The sequence below is a fragment of the Sceloporus occidentalis genome, unplaced genomic scaffold, assembly GCF_023333645.1.
Source record: "Sceloporus occidentalis isolate IW3139 unplaced genomic scaffold, rSceOcc1.0.p SCAF_3, whole genome shotgun sequence".
In the NCBI taxonomy this organism is placed as follows: domain Eukaryota; kingdom Metazoa; phylum Chordata; class Lepidosauria; order Squamata; family Phrynosomatidae; genus Sceloporus; species Sceloporus occidentalis.
In genome coordinates, this window is record NW_028316983.1 from 83,865,517 (window position 1) to 83,892,191 (window position 26,675).

Below are 26,675 nucleotides of genomic sequence, written 5' to 3' on the forward strand. Positions count from 1 at the left end.
ATGCTGGTTTGAACAGACGAGGGCATCCAGTGGCAGCTGCCTTTCAACCTACATGTGGAACGTAATTGGCCGAAAGGCAAATAGAATAGACAATGTGGTTCAAAGCACCCAGGGCTCACCGACCTTTACGAGGAAGAGATACTAGCATATATTGATGCTGCCAGAAACACAGGAAACAGGCATTGCCACAATAGATGAGAGCAACAGTCTGTCTTGTTCAGCAACATGCCTCTGACAGCAGCCAGTGCAAGATGATTCGCTGGAATATAATAATCAGAACTGAGTTTCTCTCCATCATTTGATGCCCATTTGATGGACTGTAATAATTAGACTTTCCTATCTTTCTAATTAACCTCTATGTATTAAGCTTTGTGGAACTTTATTTTTTATTGTTGACAGTTTTGACTTATGATGACCCCCAAGAGACTCCCAAGACAACCTGTTACTAACAGTCTTGCTCGGATTTTGTAAACCCAAGGCTATGGCTTCCTTAACTGAGTCTATCAACTTGTAAAACAGTTTTCCTCTTTTTCTGCTATCTTCAACTTTCCCAAGAATTACTGTCTATTCTAATGATACATGTTGTCTCATCATGTGTTCAAGATACAGTAGCCTTAGCTTAGTCATTTTGGATTCTTGGGACAATTCAGCCTTGTTTTAGGGCTAAAGCTGGGTGGGGCCCACGGCAACTGCACACCACGGTCCTAATCCAGCCAGCGTCCACCCCAAATAGTAGCGGAAAAAATCCACTCCTGTTTGGGGAGGGAAAAAGCCACCCCTCTGCTGCCAGAGCCAGCTTTTTGCAGTAATTGGGGTGATTGGCATCTAAACGCAACACCCCCAAGTCACCTGGAAGCCAGCCGGTGTGTAATCAAAAGCACGGCTTCCGAGCGACTTGGGGGCATGGCATGTCTAAACACCATGCCCCCAAGCCAGCTAAAAAATGGCTTTACCAGGCCGTCTGTTTTGGCCCATACTCTCATAGCCATGGATATTCATGCTATCTGTAAAATTGTCCTCCAGCATATCAAACAAAATGGGTCTTTTCCTGTCAGCTTTCTTTATCATCCATTTTTCAAAGCCACATTCAGAAACCATGTATTAAGCTTTCATGACCAGGTTATATTTACAGACAATGGCTGAGATCCTGCATCAGGAGATATTTGTACAGTATCTCACACAGCTACATCTTCATAGCTATCTGTCCTAAGGTCACTTCACAATGCCTTCCTAGAAGCCATGCAACTTCTCAGTATAGCCATTGGAGAGGAAGGAAATCAGCAATAAATCATCCAGCTATTTTCCTTTAGCTAGATATGCTGTGGCAAGCTCCTGTAACAACCTGTGGGGATCATATGGACCTTTCTCCTGGTGACATCCTTGCAGCATATTCAGCTAAAGCAGGGGTGAGCAAAATGTGACTAATGGGTCACGTGCGCCTCCCAGGACCATTTGTATGAACATTAAGCCCCAGGAATTTAAAAAAAAAAAGTTTTGGGGGAAAATATTTTTTTAAAAAATGAAAATGTTGTATGGTCCAAATATCACCATGTTTGGTGACCCCCTGGGCCTCCAAGATTAAAAACAAATGCAAAAAACGAGGGCATGAGGGCATTACCACCATGTTTTGTTCCCCCTTTCAGCCAATTTAGGTCCAGAAAGAGGACTTTTTGAAACAGGAGGTGAACAGGAAGTGACATGCTCAATTCTTGTTGCTAAAAAGGTCCTCTCCTGGACCCAGGAAGGCTCTAAATCATGGTGAAAATGGCCCTTGTGTTTCCTAGAAGCATCTGAATGCAAAATTTATGATGGGGAGGGGGAGCATTTGCATGCTAATTTTAAAATTTTATTAGTGGGAGCAGGTGTACTAGGGACGGTGCAGCCCTTCAAGATCTCCTGGGGAGGCGGATGTGGCTCTCTAGCCTTCCACAGTGCCCACCCCTGAGCTAGACAGATCTGACTGGGAAGGGAAAGAAATGGAGCTAAAAGGGGTGTTTCTTTGATGGGCAGAGAAGGCTTTAAATTTGACTTGAGAGGGAAAGAAGTGGAGATAAAAGAGTGTTTCTTTGATGGGAAGCGAAGGCTTTCAGATTGGACTGGAAACCTCTTTCACAGTCACAGTCACAGTCACACGCACACACACACCCCTGCCTTGAGACATAGAGACTGGGGCATCAGGCGGTGCTTGTTTCAGGACCATACTCAGCAGCATTAGTGTACTGAAACCGTATATAAGGAGATTATCACATTACACACAAAAAAAGTGTCTTATTCCTGACGGAATACAGTTACATTTCGTATTGCAAGTGGGTTTTATCTCACTCAAAAATGCCACCACTGCTGCTGGGTGACTACAATCCGCATGCAGCCTGGCTGATTTTCAGACACAGGAAGCTCCCATCTTTGGAAATTGGCCAACTAAGTGCAGTTGGGACCTGGGCTGCATGCAGTGGCAGCAGCTGCATTTTTGAGTGTGATAAAAGCTGCTTGCAATAAAAAAGCGACTGTATTCCATCAGGGATAAGACTCATTTTTTTTGTTTTGTTTGTTTTTTTGTAATGCAATAATCTCCTGAATTGTCCCAGAATGTTAGGATCAATTGTAGAGCATACATTTCTTGACTTATGGTTGAGTATGTACAGTACATAGAAAAAGAAGAATCGTGTGGAATACTCAATGAAAAGGAATTTGTTGTCTTTTATGATGGGGGGGGGGGGAGTAAACAAATTGAAGACCCATAACAACTGGCCTAAAATAAATCTACCCAAGAGGAGAGAATGCACACTTTAATCAGAATCAAAGGCGGGGTACAAACCGCCAGAAAGAGGCGTCTCCCCAGTACCTCTCTTTGCTCCGCAGGAGCGCCACATCAACCAAATTGCATGGTACTGCTGCAGAGCAAAAAAGGAGTGTCCAAAAGCAGCCCCTTTTTGCGGCGTCGCTGCAACGCTGCAAAGCTCCAGAGTGCGCCCCTTCTGGTGGGCGCACCGCAGCTGCAGTGCCCTTGTCACATGCGAGGGTTGGTGAGCATGTGGGCGCTCCGTCCACCAGGCAACCCTCGCACGTGACGAGGGCATCTCAAAGGCCCGTCTCTTCCATGCCAAAATTCCCTTTTTCACCCCAGGGCATACACATGGTATGAAAACTGTTAAGAGTATGATCTACCCACCCAGTTTATCAATATACAATGTTAGGAGGAGTTTCTTAAAACCATGTTCCTTTTCAGTCACCATGGCTGAAGGTTTTTTTGGTGCCCCAAAACCTTGTTCTTGTTATCCAAATACTTTGTAGACACTTCACAGTCTTTTCATGAAAGGGACTGTGTAAAAGCAAAGTGTTTGAAGTGTTTGCTATTGTTTCTCAGCTCAGTGAAATCGGTGTGTTCATTAGCGCAGGACCCCACAATTGTGTTCCCTTGCTCTCACCATCTGTGACTGCAAACAATTTCTTTGGCCTTTTGAAGTCCAGCCAGCACACAAAATCATTCTGAACAAATCTTTCATTTTTATCTTTATCCCTCTCTACCCAAGATTAAAAATAACAATAAAAGAATCTCTTTGTCAAACTTTTTCCAGCATAAGCCGAAGTTAATGAGGCACCTCAGGCACAAAACCTGGCGAGCCCATAATTTTTTTATTAAAAAAAGGAAGAAAAAAGGAAGAAAAGGGGAAACAACTGTTCCATTGCTTTTCATCTTCTTGCATGTACCCAAGTATTTCCTCCCATTTCTATCACACTGTCCCCAAATCTTTCAGATGCTACAATACAATGCTTGTAATTCCCAGCAGTGTAGTCCTATATTGATAAAGCTGACAGGAAAAACTTCAGTTGTGTGAAAATCCATGTTCTGTTTCCTCATATCCCTTTTGTTTTTATTTTATTATTAATTAATCATTCATCTAGTTTAGGAGTATGTAGAGTTAATAATTTATTTCTTTAAAATTAAATCTAGGAATTTGTTTTGAGTGCATGACCCAAATGGCACTCACCGTCCTTTCACAGAAAAACCTACCCCTTTCCAATTTCCAAAAAGTCTACCACAATATAGAAACATCATCAATTATACCTCTTTGGATCTAAGGGCCTCTGCCTAGTGTCTTTGGTCTAATCTGCACAGCTGAAATAATGCACCAGTTTAACTGCCATGCCTCAATGCTATGGGATTCTGGGATTTACAGTTTTGTGAGATATTTAGCTTTTTCCGTTCTGTAGTACTTTGAGTGCTGAAATAAGGGTGTATCCACATTGCAGAAATAAAGCAGTTTGACTATATCCTACAGAATCCTGGAATATGTAGTTTGGTGAGACACTGGAGTGATCTGACAATCCAGACTTAATATCTCACTAAACTACAAATCTCAGGATTCAACAAGATGGAGCTGTCACAGTCAAAGAATGCCAAACGGCTTTATTTCTGCAGTATGGGAGAGATTTAGGACTGGGATACCAGCCTTTGAGTATCCACTCAGCAGTAGAAATGCACTGGGTAACCTTGGACAAGTCTCACTCTCTCAGCCTCAGTGGAAGGCAATGGTAGACTCCTTGAGCAAATCTTGCCAAGAAAACCCAAGGATAGCGTTACCATAAATCACAATTGACTTGAAGGCACAGAACCACAAATATATTCATTTATGCACTTTTCCAAATATACACATTTGTGCACACATTCCCCACATCAGCTAATATGTGTCTGTGTATCGAAATGTCTGCTTCTTTTAGCTGTGGATATTTTTAAAACTTATGAATCATTTGATTGGTATGAAACATATTGCAAACTTCACAGATGTGTGAAGATCTGAGGCATGATGCATTTTGTCTTGCAACATGTTAAGAGGTGCAAAATTGGGGGAAGAATCCAAAAAACATGGAAATTCTTTGGCACACCCTGGCAAACCTGCTTTGTTTTCAGAAGGTGCTGTTCCTTACACCATTTCCAGTCTGACAGCCCTTTCTCAATACAAAATTATAGCACTATAATTCCACTTTAACCACTGTGGCTCCATCTCGTGGAATTCTGTGATTTGAGGGCTGTTTGAAATTCTTAGGCAGAGAGACGTGTTGTGCCGCAAGACAATGAGACAGAGTGCTGGACTAGTAAGACAGAGGGCCAGGAAGACATGGCAGTTTCTGAATAGAAAGATATAGATCTAATAGCACCTACCATAGCAGAACAAAGGAGATGAAAGGAGGGTCTGTGGAGGGAGGTGGGGGCTTTAAAAATGAAATGCTCATTACAGGAAACAACTTCATGCTGACAACAGACCATACTTTCCAGCAACTCGCTCAGATCTATCTGGTGGACCCATCATTCCTGACTCATATTTCTGGTTCTTGTTGCCTGATAATTTCACATCTTGTTTCATTTAAAGACCACACTTTTGGATCTCCCTTTTGGACTGTTCTTTGGATTTATTGCTTGACTGGGTTTGATTTGGCTTGGCCTGACTGCACTTCTAAGTTATCCTTGCTGGTGAGCCACACATCCCTCAGGAATTCTCCTATGCTCTGTTGCCTCCTCAATTGTCTTTGAAAACCTGAACTGGTGTTGGCATCAAAGCAGGACACTTAGTACCTCACCAAACTTCAAAGCAGAGGATTGTGTAGGAAGTTGCTATGGCAATTAAAGTGGAATATAATTTTATACCTCTGTAGTGTGAAAGGACTCGCAGTAGCAGACCATAAACAAAAGCTCAAGCTGGTTCCAGACTGGGAAACATCTGGTATATCAAAAGTGATATATACAAAAGTGGTATAACATTTCAGTAATCTCTGTGAGGTTTTTTGCGGACCAGTGTTAGGTGACAGCTTTCATTTCTGTTGAGTGATGTCTCTGTTTTGGGTTTTATTCCAAACTTTAATTATTATTAATATGTTTGGGGGATAGAGTCTGGTACTATAGGTAGCTCTGATGAAGTTCAGAATAAAAGAGAGAGCACATTCACCACGCCTCTAACATGGTAGCCACCAGCTACCACTGCATGAAACTCACAAACCCCAAAGCCTTGCTTCTTCATAGGCTTTTTACAGAGGATGCATCAAATAATATTTGTGATCCACTGTTTGAAATATCACAATAAAGAACTTACACAGCAGGGGCAAATACCCTAGCAAACAGTGATCATCATAACCTATTATCCACGAACGCTTTACTTTAAAAATTACCTCAGTAACAGGGTAATCCAGCCTCCTTTTTCATGTTAATATTGTTCTTTTTGCATACATAATCTCCCTCTTGTCCCATTTTCCTTCGATGGAATCTATTTTTGAAAGCACTTCTTGGTATCCTCAGTTCTCTTTCTCTAATATTAATGGCTTTTGCTGCCTGCCCTTATCTTTCCCCTGTGAGTCTTACCTGACTGTGTATTCTTGTCTCACTGCCTTCCATATCTCTTTCTTAACCCCAGGTCTTTGAACAGTTTCTTCTTAAACCACGCTGCCTGTCTTATTATGCCTTCAATGCTTCCTTGCATTGCACCTCACTAAATTCGTTATTGCCCCCAAATATGACTTCCTAAAAGCTAGCATTGCTACATTCTGTGATCCCGTCCCCTGCTATGCTGTATTCATGGAGCTTTTATCTCTGGTTTTCATTTCCTTCTTTTCTTCGTGGTTGAGCAAGCCACGTCCTGTACAATTTCCCCAGCTGTATCTACAAAGGCACTGAACTTGATACAGATACGGCACATTCTGCTGTAGTTATCAATCCATTATCCAGTAAGTGGCTCTTCTATTGCTCACTTTAGGATTCCATCTCAGCACTTCACTGAACCTTCACCTCCCCCAACACTATCTCTACTTAGACTAACAAATTAGTTGCAGTGTACAATACATTTAATACTTATTCTCTATACAAGTCTGAGCAAGTCTATCTATTTCAGATCTTCCAGTTAGCTGAAACCAGAGTCTGATCACATAAGCAAACTCAGAAGAGAATATGCAGGAACCAAGAAGTAGAAGAATATGCAAACACTGAGTCTACAAACTAAAGCAGCATTTAGAATGAGGTAATAATAAAGCATATGATTTATGTTAGCAGAGACCTCCCAGCCACCGATCTGAATAATGGTAACTGTGCCAGCTCAAAAGATGTTTTAACTCATTATTTCCCAATTAGTTTTTCCAGAAGAGATTTACCAACTACCAAATGTCCATCAGCCAGGAAATGGTCAACCAATGTTTGGGTATGGAAATATGCTCGGTCAAGTGTCTTCTGTTGTAATCAATAAAGTAGTGGGCTTTTTCATTCCAGCATGCTTCTGTATTTATTCTACGACAAGCAAAGCCTTTCTTCCAGCTCCTAGATTTGCAACATCATTTTAATCACCCAGCCAGCATGTGAAAACATGATATATATTGTAAGCATTAAATATGAGGGCTGGCAAACTGTTCTGTAGTTATGATCCCATAAGCTAGACTTATGACCTCATAAATTTTGCTATTCTCATTGACAATCATGGCTATGACAACAGATGCCCTCCCATCCCACTGTAAGAGCCAGGCAATCGTTTCAGTCAAAGGAATCATGTGACGTTGGCGAGTGGGATGCTGAACAATGATGTGTTTAACCTCTTCCCACCATCTAGCTTTAGTGTGATGAGAAATTGTAAAAGGACCCATCGTAGTGCAGCTTGCTGGTGGGACAGGGCTAGATCCATCTTCCTTCAGTGTCCCATTTGCTAGCACTTCAGAACAGACTGGCACAGCTACCTGGCTTTTAATGTGGGCTTGGGAAGAGGAGTGGATCATGAGCTAGATCATAGTTATGTTGTTGCAGCTACATTTTCTATGCAGGATCTCAGTCATAGTATGTGGATAAAATGTTGGGCTTGGGCATGAGATTTTGGGTTTAGGTCTGAATCTTGCTCCCAAGGTACCTTTCAGTAAGACAGTTTCATTCATCCTGTCTTTCCATTCTAACAAAATAGTTATCTAGATAAATGATCAGAAATGTAAAGCACTTTGTAAACTTTAGTTATTATACACAACAGTGTGTGTGTGGGGGGGGGGGGATGTGGCTCTACAGATACTGTTGGACTGCAATACCTATTAGTGCTCATCAGCATAGCCTATGGTAAAGGATCATGGGAGATGCAGTCCAGCAACATCTGGAAAGTTGTACTTTGTCCACCCCTGTATCAACAATCCAGCATTTTACAGCATGTAGAGGTCATAATACCTAGCAACTATCTTGAATACAGCTGGGTTATTTAATTCCAGGTGTGTTGTGTAGTGGTTTGATCATTGGTCTATGACTCAGGAGATCAAAGTTTGTTTCCTCACTTAGCCATAGAAACCCACCAGATGACCTTGTGTGAGTCCTGCACAATCAGCCCCAGAAAATTCTACAATAGGTTTGCCTTAGGGTTGCCATAAGTCAGGAATGACTTGAAGGCACACCACAACAACACCAAAAAGATGAGAGGAATCCGGGATGTTGAACTAGATTGTCTGCATGTAGGTGAAGTACCTTGAGACACTAATCTCTCCAGCCTATATTGGCCTTTTCCAAAAATAACACATTCCAGTTTTATCTAGAATTAACAAGAAGAGGAGCTGTCTTCTCTGAAGAAATAAATATGCTTCTTCAGTAATGAATGTGATTCCCACAGACACACTAATGTCTTCAAAGAAGTGTTGCAAAAAGCCCTTTGATACAGACACCCTTTGTCTTAGATGTATCCGGAATGACAACACAATTTGAACCCATTCCATTTATGCACACCTTTATTAATATATACTCCACTTTATTGTAGTCAACAGAACCCATTGTAAGAGTTGGTTAGTTAACTTGATCTACATTGCAGACTTGAGAAGATTCCAATACAGGAAGTTTAATTCTTATAGATTTATTTCCTAAAGATGGCAGGAGTCCTAACAGACACTGGTATACCCTCCAGCAATTACTGACACTAATTATCATTGACAGAGCAGGAGATTGTAACAATATAATCAATTGATGCTTCCTCTATCAAGCTCTTGGCTCAGTAGTGGGAGTCATTTCTTATCAGAGAATTTGCCTTCCAGTCCAGTCAGGAACAATTATTTTACATTAAACGGTCTGAAACAACTGTGGTCCATGTGGGCTGAAAGCATCATCACAATTATGCAAACTGGTCCCAGGTCCCCAGTTTATCTGTAGTGAATATGAATGGCCGTGTTTGCTCAATTCTTATGCACAAGAAAGCTTTGTTCTGTATCTTCCCTGAAGTATGCCCCCACCATCACCTTATTGCTTCCAGATCACCATGGTATTACATGGCGAGGGAACAGAATCAAACTCTTTCTGAGCAAAAATAGACATGCCAAATGTTTTATATATACTGCCCTATGCCAAAAGTGCCAAATATGCAACCTTGTGATTTCAGCTCCATTTGCTTATGCAACATGTACTTTTAATGTGGCTATCTCTGTAGGTAATATCTATGCATTCACGGAGTTGCTGCCTCCAAGGATTGGAAGGTGCTCTGGAATGGCACAGAATGTGACTGAAGGGATCCACAACCAGAGATCAGCTGAAGTCAGGGATCCTCCACCCTGCTCCTTACACAGACAAAAGTATTTTTCAATTGCTGAAAAATCATGCAACATCATACCACATGATACTATCTCTTCCATTGGTGGATACAAGCTGTTTTGTAGTGGAGCTAGGCTTTCAGGGTCAAAGCTCAATGATGTTTGGATTAGCATGGACCATAACATCATCTGCCAACTTCACTTCTGCTCCCCTGTTCATTTGGAATTTACCTGCTATCCTCGCCAGTATCTGGCGAACAAATGTATTTATTACCAACTATTCCCGTCATCATCCAAAATACTTTGGGGTAGCATTCATTTTAGAGAAGATGCTGTCCTGGAGATGAAAACTACTTAAAACGTGTGTGTGTGTGTGTGTGAGAGAGAGAGAGAGAGATTCAGACAGACAGACAGACAGGTTTCAACACACATGCCCAGATTTTGGCTGATTCTCACTGAAGACACTCATGATGAAGGCCTGCATTTCAAAATTTACCACTAAATCACTGGATTCAAATGATGTGTTCTGACAGATTTGTTGACAAACTAGGCTCCCTCAAGCCCGTGTGTGTGTGTGTGTGTGTGTGTTTGTGTGTGTGTGTAAATAATGCCCTCCTCAGAGCTGGAACTAGCTGGAACACTGGGCAGGAGCATTTAAAAGGGAATACACTGCAAAATTTTTGCTGCAAGTTCCAGGTCTTTTAAAATATATTAGACAAATATATTAGATAAATGTATAGCCTTGTATATGTCACAAATTAAACAGGGACACACTTTTGGCATCCCAGCTCTCATAACAAGGATTACCATTATCCAATACTGCTCCTCCATGCAATTACATATTATTAAACATGTCACTCCACAGTCTGAATTGGTTTATCCTCCACTTGCTTGTCCTCTACTGATAAGGAAGCAAAGATTGTGTTTGTTCTCCTGGTTAATGTATATTAGAAAGAATAAAATTATCTGACAAATGGTTATCAGTGGTTCAAAATATACTTCAGCAGTTGTCATGTGTATAGAATGTCAGGCTGGGCATTGCCTAATGCCCTACTAAACCAGCCAACCAACCAGAGGAAAGGGAACTTCTAAATGCCCAGTGGAATGAGTGAGAATGTTATTCCAGGAACTTAAACTAACAAAATAGAGACAAAATTGGATAATGTTTGATCAGGCCTAGTTACAGAAACAGAGATTGTTTCATTTAAATGGAACAGTTGCAGTGTATGAAAATATGTAATATAGATGCTTTACAGACTGCCCAAAAGGGTGGTCTGCCGCCGTCCTTGTTTGCTGTGCGAGGGAGCCACTCGGACAAACCAAGTGGCTCCCCCCGCAGCAAAAAGAAGCCGCAGAAAGCAGGTTCTTTTTCCTGTGCTGTTATGACACCACAAGGCGCCAATGGAGCACTTGTGGCATCATCAAGGTGCCGCGACATGCAGATGCTAGGCATCCATCACATCAAAATGGCAACGCCCATGTGTATAGGGCGCCGCCATTTTTACGCCCTCGTTATGTGCGAGGGGCAAGGCACGTCAGGAAGCGCCGCCCCTCGCGCGTAATGATGGCAGCCAAAAGGCCCTGTCTATAAAGAGCCATAGATTAAAAATGGGACATATTTATTTATTTGAAGCATTTATTCTCTTCCCTTCAGCTACAAAGTCTCCAAGAGTGGCTTGCAAATTGTAAATCTGACAGTTCCCTGTCATCAGACTTACAGTCTAAATAGACTTAAAACACAAGGGAAAGGGACAAACAACATCATAATGGAATCAAGGTGGCAAAGGTTATTAATGTGGTAGAACACACAAGCTAGGGGAAGCTGCAGCAGTTTGCTTTTTCCTGAGTTTACTGGGAAGGGCAATATTCTGTCCCTCCTCTTCTCTTCTCACTGAGTTGAGGGCAAGCTACTTTTGCATTTTGAACTCAACTTGTAGCAACTGAAGTAAGCTTGGGACAAAGGAGGAAGATGGAAATTTGGAGTCACTGGTGAACTTTTTTAATTAGAAAGACAGGAGCAATTAATAATAATAATAGTAATAATAATAATAAATTTTATTTATACCACGCCTCTCTGTCAATAACAATCGAGGCAGCTTACAGTTAAAAACCCCATACAAAACCCCATATCCCGATCATTCCCACCCTCCTCTAAAATGTTAATTAAACACTTCAGTATTAAAATCGCACAATTAAAATATACAAAACTAGAAATAAGGCAACAACATATGCAATGAGGGGGTAAATTCAGTTGGTGGCCAGGTTACTATTCAGGAAAGGCCTGCCAGAAGAGATCCATCTTGACAGCCTTTTTAAAGCTGTCTAAGTTATTAATATGATGGATCTCCTCTGGCAGGCCGTTCCATAATTTGGGAGTGGTTGAAGAAAAGGTCCTCTGGGTGACTGCAGTCAGCCTGGTTTTTATAGGCTGCAATAAGTTCCTCCCAGAAGATCTGAGTGTGTGGGGTGGATTATGCAGAAGGAGGCAGTCCTGAAGATAGGTTGGACCCAAGCATTTAAGGCTTTAAACGTCCTGATCAACACCTTGTACTGCACCAGGAAACAAATAGGTAGCCAGTGGAGTGATTTTAAGATATGTGTTATATGATCGCTTCTGATTTGGCCAGTAACCAACTTGGCTGCCATATTCTGAACTAAATGCAGTTTCTGGACTAAGCACAAGGGTAGCCCCATGTAGAGTGCACAGTGTCAAAGATCAGCTGCCCAAGAGACTCAACAGTAGTAGCGATCTCACTGAAACAATCCCCTGATCCTGCTTCTCCACTTCACCATTACAACTTGCTTGTTTCCTTGCCTCTCATTCTGGCACAGACAATCTTGAGCTGCATTTACACAGCAGAATCAATACAGTTTGACATTGCTTTAATTTCCATGGCTCAACTTATGAAACTCTGGGATTTGTAGCTTTGTGAGCTATTTAGCCTTTCCTGACTGAGAGCTCTGGTGCCACAACAAACTACAAATCACAGGATTCCATAGGATGGAGTCATGACAGTTAGAGTGGTGTCAAACTTCATTAATTCTGCAGTGTAGCAGCAAGCATGGTGGCGTGCAGAGAAGCAATGGATTACTACTCCCCACTGGTTTGTTGGCTCTCTGCTTGGTAGTAAGGATGATGAACAGAAGTAAAAACAGGAAGCATCTAGTGAATAATACAAGGAAGAAAGTAGATTCACTGTGGGAAAAGGGCTGTTGAGGGCATATTGCCCAAGGGCCTTTCTTCTAAAACCTAGTTCCATAACTGAAGAGCAGTCACATAGACTACCTGTCACAGTTATATATTTCCCAGAAGTGTCATTGCCACTAGGAAGCCAAGTCATAATGGCACCTAGCTGCACATTTTGCTACCAGTACAAAGAAATGCCCTACTGCTTCAGGCAGACAGTAACCACACCAGGAGAAGCCATCATTAAGTTAAAATATATTAGCCTGAGTTTAAATAAAGCTTTGCAACTGTGAAACTATAACAGTGGGCCTGGGTTAGTGACTACTTAGGTTCCAATTGTTATGGCTATACTAGGGAGCTTCATTCAATACCAATAGTTCCTCCAAGCTTTTTGTTACTATCCTTTTCTTCCGTCAACAGTTCTCTGGATATTTTAAAAATGGGAACCAATTATTTCTCCTTTAATCTAGCACTGCTCTGTAATTTTGACTCTATAAAGAGGAATTTTAAAGGATACTGGAACAGCAGTTCTCACCGAACAATGCATTTCACACACAAATCCCCACATTAGGGAAGCCTCTCCCCCCCCCCCCCCCCCCCGCTTTGTAACCAATATACTGCAGTTTGTCACTTTCTGCTTAGTCCTCTAGATAGATCCGCATTTCAACTCCATCATCCTTTACTGTTGCCTGTGCTGGGAGTTGTAGTTCAACAAGACCACATCAACAGTCCAGTCATAGAGTAAAGATTTAGACCAGTCAACTATCTTTGTTTAGTTAACAACACACCAAACTAAGGTTGTTATTGTTTTTAAATCAACTTTAACTTCCAAAAACACAGCAAATAATTTTGTTCTTTACAAAATATAATCATTTTTATTGCTAAAGGTAAAAAAAAAAAAGTAAAGCCAGAAATGGTGTTTTGTTTTTAATCATCCCCTACTTCACTCTTTTTCACACACCTGGAAGCTTATTGCACACATTATTTTCCCTGTTATGGGAATGGGAAGGGGACTCTTGGGCCGCGCGTGATTGGGAAAAAACGGATTTTATCACACAGCAAATCATCCTCAAAATGGCCCCGTTCCATCCCATGGCGCCAAGCCATCCCCATTCAGTGCTGAGGCGCGTCATTTTGGTCGGCCGGAAGACTTCCGTTTTTTCTCGGTCGTGCATGGCCCTGAGAGTCCCCTTCCCATAACAGGGAAAATAATGTGTGCAATAAGCTTCTTAGCTTTCATTGGTAGTAAGTACAAACAATAAGGTTTTTTGTTTTTTAAAAAAATCTATTACTGAAAGCTCCTGCCTGTAGAACTTAAAAGATATAGTGTTAGTGCCTGGATGGACCCCTTTAAGCCTCTGATTGAACTTGTATATCAAATTCCATTCTTAAAGGGATGACTGGTTACATAACCTGGAGAAGGCACCCCAGTACGATTTAGCCTGGAAGCGGTAAGGACATATAAGCAGAAAGGTGTGAAATTTAAATCTATTGTTTTGATTTAGCTTGTAAAGATAGGCCTGACATTTGTCAAACATTTGGAAATCAAGGAGTCCTGACATCTACAGATGTCACTTCTTTGTTTTACGATTGCTATATTAATTGCTCTGTTGTTTCCAGAGTCGCAATTTTTCTTGCTCCTGAAAAACTCCACCAAAGATTTCTGAGATTTCTGCCCCTAAAAGCTTTTTTGTATAAAAAGGACTGTTTGGGCTATTATACTTCAGACTCAGTTGGAATGAGGTAGAAATGCTGTCAGATTTCAGCTGAAACTCTTCATGTTGCTAGCCACCCCCACTTTCCAGGTAGCAACCTGAGTTCCAATCATTCTCCAGCTCCAGGTTATCTTGGATGAAGCCGATTATCTGGACCCATTTCAACCCGGCTTCAGGGCGGGATATGGAGTCGAGACTGCCATGGACGCCTTAGTTGATGATCTCCGTCTGGGCATTGACAAGGGAAGTGTGACCCTGCTGGTGCTCTTGGACAGCTCAGCATCCTTCGATACCATTGACCACGGTATCCTTCTGGAACGCCTGAGGGAGTTAGGTATAGGAGGCACTGTGCTCCAGTGGTTCCGCTCCTACCTCTCAGGCAGAGTCCAGATGATGTCGCTTGGTGACAGTTATTTGTCCAAGAGGGAGCTCATATCGGGTGTCCCTCAAGGCACGATACTGTCACCAATGCTGTTCAACATTTACATGAAGGCGCTGGAAGAGATCATCTGAGTCATGGGGTGTGGTGTTATCAGTATGCTGATGACACCCAAATCTATTTCTCTATGTCTCTGACTATTGCAGTGACTAAGGATATTTAGTCTTTTCTGACTGAGAGCTCTGGTGCCACAAGTGCCTTGGGTCGGTAATGGGCTGGATGAGGGAAAACAAACTCAGGATGAATCCAGAGAAAACAGAGGTACTTGCAATAGGTACCTTAAGTCCAGGGACGGAGATTTGTCAGCCAGTCCTGGACAGGGTCACACTTCCCCTAAAGGATGAAGTTCGCAGTTTGGGAGTACTCCTTGATCTGTCCCTACTGTTGTCATCTCTTACAGATGCGGTGGCCAGGAGTGCTTGGTATAAGCTTCAGTTGATACGTCAACTACGTCCCTACCTGGACCAAAAGGACCTTGAAGCAGTGGTACTTGCACTGGTAATCTCTGGTTTAGATTTCTGTAATGCACTCTACTTGGGGCTACTCTTGTACCAAGTCCGGAAGCTTCAATTGGTTCAAAATGTGGCAGCCAGATTGGTCACCGGCACATGTAGGTTTGAGCATATAACATCAATATTAAAATCTCTTCACTGGTTGCCAGTTAGCTTCCAGGCGCAATACAACTTGTTGGTTATCACCTTTAAAGCCCTACATGGTTCGGGCCCAAGTTACTTGTGGGAATGCCTCTCCCTATACAATCCGCCCCACATTCTCAGAACATCAGGGAAGTATTTACTGGAACACCATAATGCCCGGTTAATGGCAACTTCCCACAGGTCATTTACAGAAGCAATTCCAAAATTATGGAATAGCCTACCGGAAGAGATCTGTTATATCACTACCTTAGAAGCCTTTAAGAAAGCACTCAAAATGGATCTCTTCAGGAGGGCTTATATCAAAATCTATGACAATATTCCACTCTCGACTATGATCACTGAATAATGTTAAATTGATTTTAGAAAACTAATAGGAATTGGTAAATTCAATATTAGTGTTTTATTGATTGTATTAGTATTTGTATTATTTGTATTATCTTGTATTATTTTATTGTTGTAATCCTGCCTTGATCTTCAGAGAGGCGGGAAATATAAATAAACATTATTATTATTATTATTATTATTATTATTATTATTATTATGCATTCCTCTGATTTAGAATCCTGACTTCTGCATTCAGATAAATATTGCTCCAATCATCAACTCACTAACCAGTTTGATCTACCTTTATTTCTTGTATGAGGTGAGGGTGTGCTTTTGTATGAATATTGAAAACCCTTTACTGTAGTAATAAAATTACATTTGGATCTTGCACTCTGGAGTTTCTTGTTTGTTCAGACCTGGTATAAAAAGGTTTAAAAGTCCCCGCTCTTAACTTTACCTAAGAGGTCTTTAGCTGTTCCTATTGAGTTAATTAATTCTGCTATCAAAATCAATTATGTTGCAATTTGGGTAATAATCAGAGTATCAGACCATTAGCAGAGCATGGTTGAGATGACCCATTCAGTCCTAACACCTTCTCAGCTCTTGCCTATGAAGCTGGCTTATATTGAGCCAGACAGACTCCGGCAGTACTGCTACCTATGACTAGCAGAAAAACTCCAGCATTTCAGAAAGATTCTTTCTTAGCCTATTTGAAGATCCTTGATGTTATCTGGGGCTCTCCCATACACTCACTAAGCCCAGCCCCACTTTCTTTCCAAAATCTGAGAAGTTCAAAGAGTTCTAATTTTGGTGAACCATAGTTCCGCTACAACTGATTTGTCCCTCTGTTTGAATATACCAATATTGTTTCCATCTAAAAAATAACGATGAAGAGCTTCACAGTGCTTATCTTCTATGGTATTTCATATATGTTTACAGCCAACCTAGGTTTTGGAAGGAAAAGTGTAAGGAGTATGTTTGTATGTGTGTATGCATGCACAAAGTTCTTCAGTCTCTAAGGCATGTCCAAATGTAGTTTTTTGCATGAAAACTCCTTCAGTATACTGCTTTCACTAGCTTTCTTTTTGCCCTGCAATTTTGTTTTTATTTACAATTCTTCACTGGAAGAGCTAATACTTCATCCTCAAGTCATCTTCTCCACATATAGTCACAATAACTATGCACAATACTGCAACCATTGCTTTCCGTTTCTTTTCTTCTATACCCTTGCTACTTATATTTTAGTTATAGTTGCCAAGTCAGAAGCATCTCAGGTGCTGTGATTTTTTTGGGCTGGCCCTTGGCTATGTTATTAAGTAAACCTTTCCCAACTTCAGCATCACACACACTAAACACAAAAACAAGGGATGAGATTATGGGACTTGGAAATCAAGAAAGGAAGCTTTTCCAAGTGTTGTATAGCTTTGTATATTGCAGGTGTTGGTGCAGTTGCAGCTCTTCCGCATTTGGATCCCATGTATCACTGGTAATGTTTGATTAGAATCACATGAGATTGATGTAGGGAGAAATCTTCATGTATGCTCTGATAGCTTGTGGGAGTCTATCATTTAATCATTACTGCTATGGTGTAGGACTTATAGGAGATGCTGCAATCGTAATCAGCCATTAGGTATTTGAATATTTTGTTACATATGAACTGTCCCAATGACATAGGATAGTTGTATCACGTTAAAAACCTCATAATAGTTAAATTGACACAATTATCCAATACATTGGAAACAGCTTAACACATACAAGGAAAGCAACCCTCTATGGAATGAATCCAACCCTCTGCCAAACATGGAGCACTGTGAATTCACAGGCTCAGTTTTATTCATCTTGGACCCTCTGCATTCTGGCAGTTTAAGACTGCTTCAAAATTTACATACCTGAGTCAGGAATACATGTATATTGTAACATAAGAAATTTAGCACAGGAACTGACTTCAATGCAACACCAACTCAGTTGAAATATGATGCTAGAGAAGAGTCTTACTGATACCATGGAGTGCCAAAAAGACAAATTCATCTCAGAGTAAATCAACCTTGAACTCCCTAGAAACCAAAGTGACAAAATGGAGCTATGATATTTTGGCTGTATCATGAGACAGCACTGGAAAAGAAGAAAATGCTTGGTATAGTAGGGGGCAGTAGGAAAAGAAGACCACAATATAGGTGGATGGATTCAATCAAGGAAGCCATGGCGTTGAGGCTTCAAGAACTGAGAATGAGAGCTGATCAAATCTCTTGGGGAACTGTCGTCCATAAGATCTCCGTAAGTGGAAGTCAACTTGAGGGCAATTAACAATGATAACAATGCTGACATACTCATTGTGAAAAGGGCTGTACAAATGGTCAAGATTGAATTACTAGAGAATCATCTAATTATCAAATCATAGCTGATTAGCCATTTTAAAATATATATTTATGTTTATATCCTGCATCCCTTCCAGTTGAGTTCAAGGTGGTCTACATAGCTATCCCTGTCTTCACTTTATTTTTATAACAACACTGTGAGGTACACCAGGATAGAGGAGAGCAGCTGGCATAAAGTAGGCCAGCAATCAGTAGGGAATTGAATTTGGATTTTCCAAGTCCAAATATAATGCTCTAAACACACTTTTAACTTTTCTGCTCTGCTTTGATGTCAGACTTACACAAGTTCATTTCATTTGCAAAAGAAGAATGCAAAAGGGAAAAAAGCACCCTGCCCCATACACCTGAAAAAAGTTTTGCTACCAATGCCAGAAGCAATCAGAGCAAGGAGCTGATGATTCAGCCTTGCTTTTATTCACAGTTTCCATACTAGGTAACTAGGAGAAAAGGAAGGAAGAAAGTGATCCTTCTCTGCATGGGAAGAGGGGGTTGACTTTCTTACTCCATTTTTGTACCATGAGAATGGTGAACAGAGGAATCTAGCCTGGAAATATTATTTGTTTATTGAATTTATATCCTGAAAATTTATAATCTGGATATGGGAGAATGAACCTGTAGTAAATCAGAATATCTGTCTGGATACTGTCTGCTTCCAGGCATTCACAGACAGCCCTTCTCATCCCCCCATCTTTTTAGATAGAGATGCCAGGGATTGTATCTGGGACTTTCTACACCCAAGGAGGCCAGAGATTTGTTTCTTCTCTAAGGAGAGAAAAGTTTTCAGCTATGTAACTTTTTTTATCATAAAGCTGCATACAGGTTCCCTAATGAATTTTGCATCAGTTCTAAGGCATGTAAGCACACACTGAGGCTGAGAAAATTGAGCTGCACAGATCAATTCTTAGACTATGCTAGACTTGCTTTTTGGCAGGAAATTCTTGAGCTGATGGGATTGGGCATAATCGAGCTGAATCCTGAGCCACATATCTTGTACCATGACTTTATGAAGATCTGAGAAGTCAAATGACCAGATCTGCAATTTTGTTACAACAACAGTGGCTGCAAACAGAAAAGCCCAAAGCAACAGAGGCTCACAGATGGCTTGTTATTGCAGCAGGAATTCTTCAAGCTGTCAGAGGAAGATGGAGTAAAGGCTGACCTGACAGATGAACCATAAGCAATACCTATACTCTCTGAAGGACTGTAGCAAAGGTGAAATCCTAGCTCCCCAACAGGACACTGAAATATCTTGCACATATAGAGACTGCATGCCAAAGTCACATTCTTTTAGACATCTTAAAGATTATCTTAAACAAAAGACTGTCCCACTCCTGACTGATTACACCAGCTTTACTGGATGATGCAACTAACTAATGTAAATTTCCAATATCTTCTGGATCCCCTAATGCCAGAATAGAACCACTTACCCACCCAGCATATTGTGGGTATTCATCCTTACTTGGATCCTGTATAAGGTGAGAGAGAGTGTGTGTGAGAGAGCGAGAGAGAGATTTAATTATGTTGTATAGGGATGATGAAAAGTGCATCCCAACAATATCCAGAAATCCACACATTTCCTCACCTTTTCATGGAGACTGGATCATAGCCATCATTTCAAGAGCAGTGTAATACAAAGGAAAAGATCTAAGTAAATTTTAAAGGCTTTATATACAGGACAAAATGGGGAACATTTTGCAGTTTCTCTTCCTCTGTCTTTTAATGTTTTGACCCTAGCACATGCTGGAATATAGCATATTCTGAAAATTGAGGAGATAAAAAGTATTAAAGTCACTAGGTTAAAGAGCTGAGATAAAAGTCATGAAAAGCAATTGTCATTTTCCTTTGCAGTTATCTCCCAGCTAATAAATTCTGGAGAATTAGCTAACATATTGCAGAAAGCCACACGCACACAAATGTACAGGGTTACTACCTTAATTATGAAGATTTTTTTCCACCATAGAATTCTTCCCCTCCTCTCTCCTCCCAAGCTCCACATACACTATCTAAAAAGCAAATATTAATTAAAATTGCATCTTGATAGTGCACCCTGTTTGCATGATGTCCTGTGCATGTAAGATTAAATGGCATGTATTAGCTACAATCAGACTCCTGGCTCAGGTCAGTATGATGATTTATGCACAAGCAGCAGGAATCCAGATGACTCCTGGCTGATTACAGCAAACACCTCCTCTCCTATTTTCCCCTTTCAAATTTCAGCTCTAAACCAGAAGCTTCACATGGTGGATTTCAGATGAGAATGTCCAAGCATCTGACATTCTGCCTTGCATGGAGAACAAGTTTCTCCATGTTAATTAGGCATTTAAATATGCACTGAAATTAAAATTTAGAAGGGTAACACAACACAAACTCATTTAATCCACATTCTTTAAGGGATTATCTCCCCCCACACACACACACACAAACAATCAGTAAGAGAACAGCTTGAGCTATTTACACAAAGGTGCTTTCTTATAAACTTAAAATGCAAAGACACATGTTATCTTGTGGTTTGTTTTGTTTGGCTAACAGAAGATTCATAAAAATCCAGATGTGTTACAAGTTTCTGTGTTTCTGCTATTGTAGCATTACAGGATTTTTGTTTGCTTGTTTGTTTATTTATTGTAATTTGACCTAAATCTAAATGCTAATCCAAGCTAAAGTAGAATCAATTGCTGGACAGTTGCATCAACGCTTATGCAAATGTCATTGATTCAATAGGACTACTCTAGCAAGTACAAGAGTACTTAGATTTTATGTCAGTGTTTCCCACCTTGTATTTGTTTAAATGTCTGAGGTGTTGTTGTGGAGAAGTTGGAACAAGCCTGTTTTCTGCTGCTTCAGATAACTATGAATTCAAATTACAAGGAAGGATATTCTGATGGCAAAAGCTATTCAGGAATGGAAAATGGAAGGTGATGGACTCTTAGGAGGATTTTTAACTGAGCTTAGAGGATCCCCTCTAGAAATGCTTCAGATGTGGATTGCTGCTCTGGCAGGGGATGGAGAGTCAATAGCCCTTGGGATCCCTTTTAACTTTATGATTTTATTATTCTTCTGGCATATTTCTGCTTTTGTTCTTCTAGAATGTTAATTTTTCACTTTACTCACTAAATCCTGTCTACCTGTTTTCATATTTTCCATATGTGGCAAATTTAGTTAAAAGTTTTCTTCTCTATTATTTCCTTATTTTCTTCTCATACCATTCATATTCTTTCAATTCTCACCTCTTTATATGGGTTCTCAAGTTGGCTGCTGTTAAAGTTCTTTCCTGGATATACTGTACCTGCAATGAGTGCAGTTATAACAATTTGATACCACCTTATCTGCCCTGTCCCCATCCTATGGAATCTTGGCTATGTAGTTTGCTGAGGTACCTAGAATCTTATGTTAGAGAATTCTAGAGCAGTCTCCTGAATTACAACACTACAACTCTCTAGCGGAGTATTCTAGGTATCTCAGCAAACTCCAAATTCCAGGATTTTCTAGGATGAAGCCATTTCAGAAAAAGTGGTAGCAAACTGCTAAAATGTAAACACAGTAAGCCTTTCCTCCACCACAAAAGTGGAAAAAACACTGGCAATCAGGCCCATATTATCACATGTAGTCATCTATAGGTAAAAAAAAAAAAAATGCCCCAAAATTGACCCCCAAATCTCAAGCTGACTTATTTATGGGTCAATTTGGTAATGTGACAGCACCTCTTTCAAGTTTCCCCATGCAGTGGGGAGAGCAGTTTCTTTCTCTCTTGAGCCAACCAGACAGGGTCCTGGGTGATTGATTGCTTTTAAACAAACAAACAGAGTCTCACCTGTGCTGCTACTGTCTGGGGAGTGAAGGCTGAAACAAAAGCTGATACAAATTGAGGCAAAAAGAGCCCTCTTGCCATGTGCACACACACACACACACACACACACACACACACACACACACAGAAGGAGCCTCCAAGTTTACCCTTGATTTATCCATGGGTCTTGGCAAAATCCATAATTTTGGACCCAAAACCTGCCCTCGACATATACATGAGGTTGACTTAAGTATATACGTTAGTTAATGTCTGGCAACATGTGCATGCCTGTGTCAACATGGCCATGGGCATGCACCACCACTGACTAATATGGGATGGGGCAATTCGTGGTACTCCAATCAACAGATGGCTAGCTCACCAATATGGGCCCACTTTACACACTGATTACACTTTTTTCTATGAGTATAGAAATCTCCATCACCACTGCAGTGCTTTCCTAACCCACGAGGAGAAATATCGGGAAAACACAAGGCAAAAACACCCAACAAAAGCAAACAAAATTGTAGACAAAGGTAGCAGCGATCATTTTTTTTTATTTAGGCACGTTACAGACCGCCTGATAGTTTTTCTCTGCAATTAAATTCTTCTATCTCATGTCTTTTTCTTTCTTCATTACATGGCCCAACAACTTTCTAGTTCTAACAACAACAATTCACTGGCTGTTTTTGTTTGTTTAAGTATACCATCCAAGCTAATGAATTTATTGTTGATGTTGCTGTGTGCCTTCCAGTCATTTCCACTTATGGAGATGTTAAGGCGAACTTATGTTTTTTTCTTGGTACGATTTTGCTGTTGCCTTCCCCTGAGGCTGAGAGTATGTGACTTCTCCAAGGTCATCCAGTGTATTTCATGGCCAAGTGCGCAATCAAACTCTCATCAATAGAGTCATAGTCCAATGCTCAAACCACTATGCTGCACTGGCTCAGTTGATTTATTACTTAATGCCAAAAAGACAATTTACCTCATAACTCTCCACTAGCTCCTGACTATTAACTATTAACTATCATATCAGACTAACTAACATATCAACCTCTTGGCTGTTTATCATTATAATAAACTCTTTAGAATGATTTCAGCCTTTTTGCAATGTTTGCATGGGGTACTGATAATTAGAAGGCCATCTCTTGTATATGTTCTTTTCTGAGATTCTGTATACTAGTACTTCACCAGTTACTTTGACATTCAAAGATTGTGATCCTTCTTTAAAAATCAAGTACAACTATAGCCTGGGTGTGCAGCACGTTTAATGCTAAAATATCAAGGGGTATTGAAAGGTCAAAACAGAGTTCTTGCATGTCAAGCAAAAAAACGTCTCCTGCATTCTAATTACTGACTTGTCAGTCAGTCATATCTGGTATGGTGTGGCCTTAGGGCTGTATTTCCCCCCTTGTGGCCAGTACTGAAAGAATATCAGCATCTTCCACCGAGGACTGAACTTTGTTCTACATGCCATTAAACACAAACCATTTTTCTGGGGGCCTAAACACATCTGCCATTGGATTGTTTTTTAAGCCGAAACCAAACTAGCTGGAAAACTCTCCAATAGTTATCCAGCTGCTCTATACTCCTTATTAATTGTGTGACAAAGAAGGTTAAGGTGAAAGCTTTTTCACAGTCTTGTGAACATGAGTGTGCATTTTGAGACTGTGCAGGCTAAACACTATGATTAATCCTGAGCATACCTGCAAAATACAGTCAATAAGTAAATGCCTTGGTGATTCTGGGAACAATAAATATTTGGGTGGTGATATTTAACAATAACTATTTACTCAATGGAATTCAAATTTGATATTCTTTGGAATGCTTTGTTCCCAGTGCCACATAGCCAGAAGGAGGAGAATCCTGCCTGCACAGACATCCCTCCACACCATCTCAACACAACAACAACATCTTGACAAAATGCAGGCCTGTTACTCACATTCTCCTGTATGATTTTTAACACCTTTTCCTTATGAGAAAGCCAGTGGAGCATCAAAAGCTTGCATCATGTATTTTGTGCATTTTGGTTGGTCAAATAAAAGTTTCACTGTTTTATGCATACTGGATGTTATTGTACTTATAAATAATTAGTTACTCATATTCATAAACAGTTATAGATGCTGGAATTTTGTAATTTCTTTAGCATAGTTTTCCTTTGCTTCCTCCTTTAGATCCTTGGTCGCATGCCCCTAAGTTTTACCCTCGACTTATCCATGTGTCATATAAAAATCCATAATTTGGGCCCCAAAACCTGCCCTCAACTTATACATGAGGTCAACTTATAGTCAAGTATATATGATACATCTCATTATAGTTATTAAAATATTTTTAGCCTATTCTCTTTCATAAGAACTCAGGGTAGTGTGGACACAAAAACAATTTAACAATGCAATAATCAATTAAAACAGTTTAACTGTAAAGTAATAAAGGAATATCTTCATTCTTTTTGTAGCACAACTGTAACCTTTTGTTAACTTTTATACTAATTGAAGGTGTCTTCTCATTAAATTCTGAAGAAAGAATACCACATGGATCAAGTGGTGGCCCCTTCTGTGCTTCATGCTCATGTTAAATGTGGAAGTAATAACAAAGTGGATAGAAGCAGAATGTGTTTTATATTACAGGCTATTATATTTTACCATTCAGAGTTTACTAATTGCTTTGAAGAAATGGGGAGGGAAGAGTTAATTTTGCAAAATTGCAATTACATATAATGCAATGCAATACACAGATATAGGAAGGGGACACCTGGCTTGACCACAGTACATGTAAAAGGCATCTAGCAGACCACAAGTTGAACATGCAACAACAGTGTGATGAAACAGCTAAAAAAGCCAATGCAATTCTAGGCTGCATTAATAGAAGTATAATGTCTAGATCGAGGGAAGTAATAGTTCTATTGTATTCTGCTTTGATCAGGCCTCACCTGTAATGCTCTGTCCAGTTCTGGGCACCACAATTAAAAAAAGACATTGGCAAGCTGGAGCATATCCAGAAAAGGACAACTAAAATGGTGAAACATATGGAACCCCTGCCTTATGAGGAGAGACTTAAGGAGTTGGGTATGTTTAGCCTGGAGAAGAGAAGGTTAAGAGGTGATATGATATACCTTTAAGTATTTGACGGGGTGTGATATTGAGGATGGAACAAGCTTGTTTTCTGCTGCTCCAGAGACTAGAAAATGGTACAATGGATGGAGGCTACAGGAAAAGAGATTCCACCTAACTTTAGGAAGAACTTTCTGACAGTAAGGGCTGTTCGACAGTGGAACATACTCCCTCGGAGTGTAGTGAAGTCTCCTTCTTTAGAGGTTTTTAAACAGAGGCTGGATGGCTATCTGTTGGATGTGCTTTGATTGTATATACCTGCATGGCAGGGGGTTGGACTGGACGGCCCTTGTGGTCTCTTCCAACTCTATGATTCTAATGATTGTAGTACCTTATTATTTGTGGGACCTTGAGGTTACAAAATGGACTGAGTACCCTAAATGTAACAGATTCTGCCTTATCTTGGAAGTTAAGTAGGGCCAACCTTGGTTAGTACTTGGATGGGAGACCACTAATGAATACCAGGTGCTGTAGGCTGTATTTCAAAGGAAGGAAATGGCAAAACCAGCTTGGAGCATTCATTGCTTAAGAAAACACTCCCAAATAATGGAGTTGCCATAAGCTGACAGGTGGCTCAAAGGCATACATACACACACATAATGGCCACATTGATAGTTCTTTTCATCAAACCTGAGTTTCCATACTTTACTTTTGAAGTTATAACTGCAGTGAATTACTCTCAAAAGTAACAACAAGAACTGCATTGGCAATGAAAATTTTGTTGCACTGCACTGTAGGGGCTATGTAACTGTCTGCAACTACAGTGCAGCAAGTCAGGGAGTCTGGTTGCTTGAACAGTGGAAATGTATACATTTTCTTTCCTGATATACCCTGCAGCAGCAGATTGAGGCAACAGTAGTTGTGAATAGGCACAAATAAATGTGCAGACAGTGGTAGTTCATTTGTTTTTCATATTGTTCTCCTCTCCAACAAAATTCAGTGCAGCTCAAATGAAAGGAGCAGTGAGATTAAGACCAACAAACATGGAAGAATCAAAGTAATTCATGCTATACCTGCTGCAATTTCCATGTGATGCCAGCTAGCACAGTTGGTGTCACCAAACATTCACAGATCTTCCAAATTCTAGAATGCTAGCCCAGCACGTACCCAAATAACTTCAGTTACAAAGTGATGGTGAAAGTCCTATGACATCTGCATCCAGGATGTCTTCAGATATATGTATATTCTGCAACTGGAAAAAAAAAGGAAAATATTTTTTTAAAAAAACCTTTTACTGGGTGATGGTGGTTTGGGCAAAAGACAGAAATGACTTCCTTTTTTTTTAATGGCCTTTTTCATACTTTGGAATGGCAGGTTCTACACACAGTTGTACTTTAGTTTGAGTTGATAGAACAAACCAGTGCCAAGAATTAGTAGCTGGGAGGAATCTTACTACATCAGCAAGAACCTTTGGAAAAGCCAGATTCCTGAGCCTGTGGAAAGAGTGTTCTGTGGATAAACAATAATTTGAATAAAAGAACAACAATAAAGGCATGAAATTCAATAAGCAATCTGAAGAGAAATAGTTTGTCTGAAATAGCTCCTCCCTCAGTCTTGTCCCTCAAAATCATTTCA

The 26,675-nt window shown here is 40.4% G+C and overlaps 1 protein-coding gene across 8 annotated transcripts in view; it reads right to left on the bottom strand.

Annotated features, from left to right (window-relative positions):
- The window catches only part of DAB1 (DAB adaptor protein 1), an 831,182-nt gene that overhangs the window by 557,466 nt on the left and 247,041 nt on the right, over positions 1 to 26,675 (bottom strand). For all 8 annotated transcript variants that reach the window (XM_089515261.1, XM_089515260.1, XM_089515257.1 and 5 more), the window contains exon 2: positions 26,114 to 26,292. The gene's annotated coding sequence lies outside the window, so the exon portion shown is untranslated. The remainder of the gene's footprint in view (positions 1 to 26,113; positions 26,293 to 26,675) is intronic.